Source organism: Chlorocebus sabaeus, chromosome 10 (genome assembly GCF_047675955.1).
Source record: "Chlorocebus sabaeus isolate Y175 chromosome 10, mChlSab1.0.hap1, whole genome shotgun sequence".
In the NCBI taxonomy this organism is placed as follows: Eukaryota; Metazoa; Chordata; class Mammalia; order Primates; family Cercopithecidae; genus Chlorocebus; species Chlorocebus sabaeus.
Window position 1 is genome coordinate 59,913,705 of NC_132913.1, and position 6,582 is coordinate 59,920,286.

At 35.1% G+C, this 6,582-nt stretch overlaps 1 protein-coding gene across 2 annotated transcripts in view; it reads left to right on the plus strand.

Moving 5' to 3' along the window:
* PDK1 (pyruvate dehydrogenase kinase 1) overlaps nucleotides 1-6,582 on the plus strand; it is a 119,930-nt gene that overhangs the window by 98,496 nt on the left and 14,852 nt on the right. The gene's annotated exons all lie outside the window — the stretch shown is intronic.

Here is a 6,582-nt window from a genome sequence, read left to right on the forward strand (position 1 = left end):
ACCGTATAAAGTTATCTTGAATTATAGTTTTAGATATTGGCTCTGTCTCATTATTCTGTTCTTCAGGAACTCTGATAACACAAAAATTATTATTATTATTATTATTATTGGCCTGTCTTCCATGTCTGTTACTCTTCTTCTGGCCCTTTTTTCTTCTTCACGTATGCCTTTCTTATTCTCCTCATAGTTTGCCTACTTTTCTTCAATGCCCCTTATTAACTTTTGAATCTATTCTATTAACTTTTAATTTGAGCCTATTCTCATTTTATCAGAGGAGAATTTTTCTCAGTTGATATAATCGAAATTCCATTTCCTGGCTTTTGTTATAGCTGCATATGGACTTTACTTTCCATTTGTTAATTTTTATGGTATGAAGATGTTTTCAAACTTTTTGGTTTAATGGCATCATCTTATGTTGGTATTGCTAAGGGAGGAGACCACCCCTCATATTGTCTTATGCCCAATTTCTGCCTCCAAAGGAAGAAGAAGTAAAAACTAAAAGGCAGAAATGAAATCCGCAGGCAGATAGTGCAGCACCATACTCTGGGCCTGGTAGTTAAAGATCAACCCCTGACCTAATCGGTTATGTTATCTATACATTACAGACATTGTATGGAAAAGCACTGTAAAGATCCCTGTCCTGTTCTGTTCCATTCTAATTACCGGTGCATGCAGCCCCCAGTCACATACCTACTGCTTGCTCAAATTGATCATGACCCTCTCACGTGGACCCCCTTAAGAGTTGTGAGCCCTTAAAAGGGACAGGAATTGCTCACTTGGGGAGCTCGGCTCTTGAGACAGGAGTCTTGCTGATGCTCCCGGCTGAATAAACCCCTTCCTTCTTTAACTCAGTGTCTGAGGGGTTTTGTCTGTGGCTCTTCCTGCTACATTGCAAAGTCCGGGTCTTTGGCAGGATATTTTGGTTTGATTTGCTGGGATAGAGAGAGTTGTGAATCTTCTGCTTTTATGTTTCCCTTATATCTTGCAGGAACCTGAAATTTCCATCTTTTCTTTTTTAACTCTTCCTACCTAATGCCAAAGAGTGTTTTTTTTTATTATTATTATTTTTAATTTTCTTCTTTGTTTCTTTTTTTCTTTCTCAGAACTTTTGGGTTTCAACAATTGTCCCCTTTAAATTGCCCAGACTTCCAAGTTCCTTCCTGAAGTCCATGCTCTGATCTCAGACTAGGGTGGACCTAGACTTTCTGGTGTTAAATCAAACTCAGGATCCTTCACAAGCTTCCCTATGTTGCCTTCCCTGCAGTTCTCTGGGGTTGCTTTTGTTTGCCCCAAGGGCTAGGGTGTGGTGAGGGAATGAGAAATTGTGTTCTGAGATCTGATTGTTCCCTATTCATAATTATTTTGAAGTTTGGACATTCTGTCTTTAGGTTATGCTGAAAGTGCAGCTTGCATGTAAATTCACTTTTTGTCCTTTGTTTTGATCCATGAAGAGGCAGGTGGCTATGCTGCTGCTGTTGCCTGAGCCTACCCTGAAGCCTTTTAACCTCACTTTTGTTAAAAATTGTAGCAGAAGTGCAGTTTGCCTACCAGATTCCATTTTTCTCTCATTCTTCCTTGATAACAAAACCCCAGTTTGCACAGGAGGAATCAGATATGCAGCTTTGGCATTTTAAAATCTAATTTATAGGCTCCTGTGATCAAGTAGCACAGTTTAGTCAAACAGACATAAGCAGAAATCAATGGGGTGAGGTTTGTGGAAAAGTCTGAGTGTCTGTGGAAATGGTCAGACTCAGCTAGCAAAGCCCTTTGCCCTTTTCCTTCCCTCGTTTTTCTTCCTGGATCACACAGACATAACACCTGGAGAGGCAGAAGTTATTTTGTGGCCATAAGGATGAAAGCTAAAAGCTAAGGATGATGGAACAGAAAAATAGTAGGAACCTGAATACTGAGGAACTGGGTCAGCTCTGGATTTCCTCTTCCCAGATTTCTAGTAATATAAGAAATATAAACCTCTTTCTTAATTAAGGCCCGATGTTTTAGGTCTCTGTTCAGGGCTGTATATACAATCAATACTTTGATTTACTGAGGCATTTTCTCCTTTGCATTGACAAGATTATTTCCACAGCTCAACTTGTCTAGGGCCCCACTAACCTACTACACATGCTATTCCTTATGTCTCAGTTACATGTTAAAAGGCTCAAGATTTACATCAATAGAGGGGTACAGAGAAGACATTCCTGTAGGTATCTTTCTCCAGTAGTGTATACAGATGTTGGAAATAAATTTTCGGTGCCACACAAGAAATAGCACTCAAACATAAATTTTATTTTCTCAGCAAGGCAATTTTACTTCTATAGAAGGGTGCGTCTCATGGATGGAGCAATGGTGAGAGCACACCTGAACAAGGGAAGAGAAGGGATTCTTATCCCCGACGCAGGTACCCCCTACTGCTACGTTGTTCCCCTGTTGGCTAGGATTGGACCACATAGTCTAAGCTAATTCCGATTGGAATTATATCTCTACTTCCTAGAACAAAGAAACCCCCAGTAATGATCTGTGAACCATAAATCTTGTGATTCAGTTCTATGATTATCATTTTTCTCCAGCTAAACCATATATACCCTTTATGATTTAATTTTGAACTCAAGTGGCCTACTCTTGCTGCTTAGCTACGGATAGGAGTTTGGGTATGTGCTAAAATATTACTTTAATGATTGTTTGAATCTCTCATCTACTCTCACCTCATAGGAAGTTATGGCCTCTTTGGATGGGTGCTCTGCAGCTGCCACCAGTTGTCAACCAGCCATGATGAAGACTGTTTTATTGATTGGCCACCAGTCAGGCTAATGTTATTTGTATTTCCAGCAGAAGGAAGAAATGTCATTTTATTTTATATATGCATACATACATACATATATGTGTGTGTGTATATATGTATGTACACATACACACACATATATATTTTATATACATATTGTGTATATATATATAGAGAGAGAGAGAGATGGAGTAAGCTCATTCAATATTTGTCTCCCTGTGCCTGGCTTACTTCACTTAACATAATGTCCCTAGCTTCATCCATGCTGCTTCAAATGACAGAATTTCCTGAGTTTTAAAAGCTGAATAGTATTCCATCATGTATATACAACACATTTACAAAATCTGTACATTCATTGTTGGATGCTCAGGTTGTTTCCATGTCTTAGCTATTGTAAAAAATGCTGCAATAAGCATAGGAGTGCAGACATCTCTTCAGCATACTGATTTCAATTCCTTTGAGTATATACCCACTAGTGGGCTTGCTGGATCATATGGTGGTTTTATTTTTAGTTTTTTGAGGAACCTCCATATTGTTGTCCAAAATGGCTATACTAATTTACAATACCTGCATATCAGAGTTCTTTCTCTCCACATCCTCACCAACACTTGTTTTGGTAATAACAAATTTAATAGGTGTCAAATGATATCTCATTTTGTGTTAATTTGCATTTCTCTGATGATTAGAGATGTTAAGCATTTTTTAATTTATCTGTTGGCCATTTGTACGTCTTCTTTCGAGAGACATCTGTTTGAGTCTCTTGCCCATTTTAAAATTGAAGTCTGTTTTCTTGTTTTTGAGTAGTTTGAGTTCCTTGTATATTTTGGATATTAACACCTTATCTGATGTATAATTTGCAAATATTTTCTCCATCTGTGGGTTGCCTCTTTGCTCTATTGTTTCTTTTGTTGTGAAGAAGCTTTTTAGTTTTATGCAATCCCATTTGTTGAGTTGTTTGATTTCATTGCCAAGGCTTAGATTTAAAAAAAAAATATTTAGAGACAGGTCTTGCTCTCACCCAGGCTAGAGTGCAGTGGCACAATCAGAGCTCACAGCAGCCTTCGACTCCTGGGCTCAAGTGATTCTCCCACGTTAGCCTTCTGGGCAGCTGGAACTAAAGGCTCATGCCACTGCTAAAATTTAACAAATTTTAGCACAGCTAAAAATTGCTTAAATTTGTAAATTTTACACAGATTTTAAAGAAAAATAACCATGACCTAAAATTTTCATATTCTAGGATCTCCAGTGTTGCTCAAAAGGAACATTTCCATAATTTGAACTACCTGCAAAAATATTGACAATTATAATGTAATTTATGAAATCTAACATATTATACTTGAACTTTCAGCTCAGTGAAAAAATGTTGTTTACTATCAATATTTACACATGGAAATTTAGTTTGCTAAATTTATGAAGTTTTAATTAATGTTATCTTAGTAATGTGTGAATATTTGGAGATGTCAATTGCCTGAAGGTTTATAAATTTGATTTTAGACAAAGTACAAATAGTGAACATTCTTTTCCTCACACAGAAGTTCTCTTGGGCATTAAATAAATATTCAAGTAAAGAAATAGGCATTAAAAAAATTAAGGTTTTCTTAAATGTCTTAAACACTAAAAAATAAAGAAATGAAACCAACATTGCAATGATTGCAAAACTGATCGGTTCACTTGTTTATAAAAGTATTTGTATAGTGTATTTATTTTTAAATTTTATTTATTTATATTTCTATTCTTTTTCAGGCTAACCTCTCAAGCTCTTGAAGGTTATAAGAGGGGTTGACAGTCCATGATTCAGGGCTTGAGATAAAAGGCATGAACGTCTCTCTCAAGATGAGTTATTTGAGTCTGTCATCCAATTGGATGAAGTTTGTTAATAGTTATACTTCTAACATTGCCTCAGGAGCTACAAAATGCTAACATTGTTGACTTTGATCCATAGAGATGTTTTGATTTTTTGTGATGTAGACGCTCCTGCAAAATGACTTATCTTCATAGGAAGGATGATAAAAAATCTAATTCCCTGCCATGTTTTGGGAGTCTTTTTTTTTTTTTTTTTTTTAAAGCACAGCTTAATAGCTTTTCTTTACAACTGTTGTTCTGAGTATCTTTTCTTTATCGTATATTGTAGGATAAGTTTATTTTGCAGCTACTTGTTTTGCGTCATCCTAGTCTTTGTTAAATCTAAAGACCTTGAACAAATTTCTTTCTCATCAACCACTGAAACCCTTAAGATTTTGTCACCTTTATGTATCACTACTATAAATAATTATGATTATGAATAATTGATATCTGATAATTATATGAATATATACATCATTCAAAGATAAAGTTTTTATTCTTTAGGAATTTTCAAACTAAAATAACCAAAATAGATTGGAATGTATCTATAAGTTAATGCTTTTTTTTTTTTTTTTTTTTTTAGCTCTTAACATATTTAGGCCTCAGTTGCTCCCTTAGAGGATTATAATACTTCTTCCATCTATTGGTTTTATTTTTTTTGGTTGTTATAAAAATAACTTGAACTATAGGTTGTGAAGGTTATTTGTAAACTACTGTCTATATGATTGTATTTGATATAATAACTATTCTTGATATAGCACACACTGATAATGTAATAAACCAATAAATCTAAGCACACAAGTCATAAGGGGTAATTACATCTCTTTTTATCTGTGTGTCTATGGTGAAACATGAATGCAGAAGAGAAAGAGAAGAGGCAATGTTTCTTAGAATAATAGTTTATCATTATCCTTAGGATATCCCTAGCAAGTTGCAATGAAAGTGAAGACAGGTAACACGGTAAAAACTTAAACACATTTCAGAGAAGAGAAAACAAGATACAAATTTGGAGAAATATGAATTCTCAATAAATACTTATTTCATGAGTGAAGAAATTAATTGGATAGGAGAGTAGAAAGTCAGCCGCTCTTTTTCTCTTACTATTTATATGGGAAACCTCAGGAAAGATAAGCACCATGAGTTGGTAGAAGTGGGCATCTTAGTAAGGAGAGCATACTTGACTTTGAAAGAGACAAAAAGTATTCTTGCAATGTTAGCAGGTCTGCAGAGAGGAAGACAAATGTAGATCCTTCTCAAAGCTATTGATTTTATATTCTTTATCTCTGAATCAGTTGAGCCTCTCATTTTAGTCATTCTCCCTTTTCAAGCTGTTTAAAGTTTGAAATTAGCATCATACATCGGAACAAACTCTCTTGCTAAGTCATAGCTCTCCTTTATGTGTTCAATGATTGTATTTTTATCCATGAATCACCAGTTCTCTAGATGACATACCTTCCTTCCTCCACTCCTTGCTAAGTAAATTTATTTATTTCACCATTTGTTCTCTTCAGTCTAAATGTCAAGCACATTCCCATAATTACTGAGGATTTGTGATTTTTAAATAATGACCCCAAAAGGCTGCTGAGATCTCCCTATCCAAGCACACCTCGTTTAATCGTGCTTTGCTTTATTACCCTTCACAGAGATTGCATTTTTTACAAGTGGAAGATTTTTGGCAACACTTCATTGAGCAAGTCCATCAGTACCATTTTTCTTTCTTTTTTTAAAAAATAAAGTTCTTTTCTTTGTATTTTTGCAATATCATTCAATACAAAAGCAGTAGAAACATAACAGTCTTAATAAGTTTACAGTGGAATATTTGAACAAAAAATCTGTACACATAATTTGCAGCAATTTTATGTAGTAAATCCACTGATTGTTAAAAAAGGTTCTTTACAAATCGCTCTGCTGCATTAACTCTTGGAGTATTATAGATAAAGAATGCATCTAGCTCTATTTAC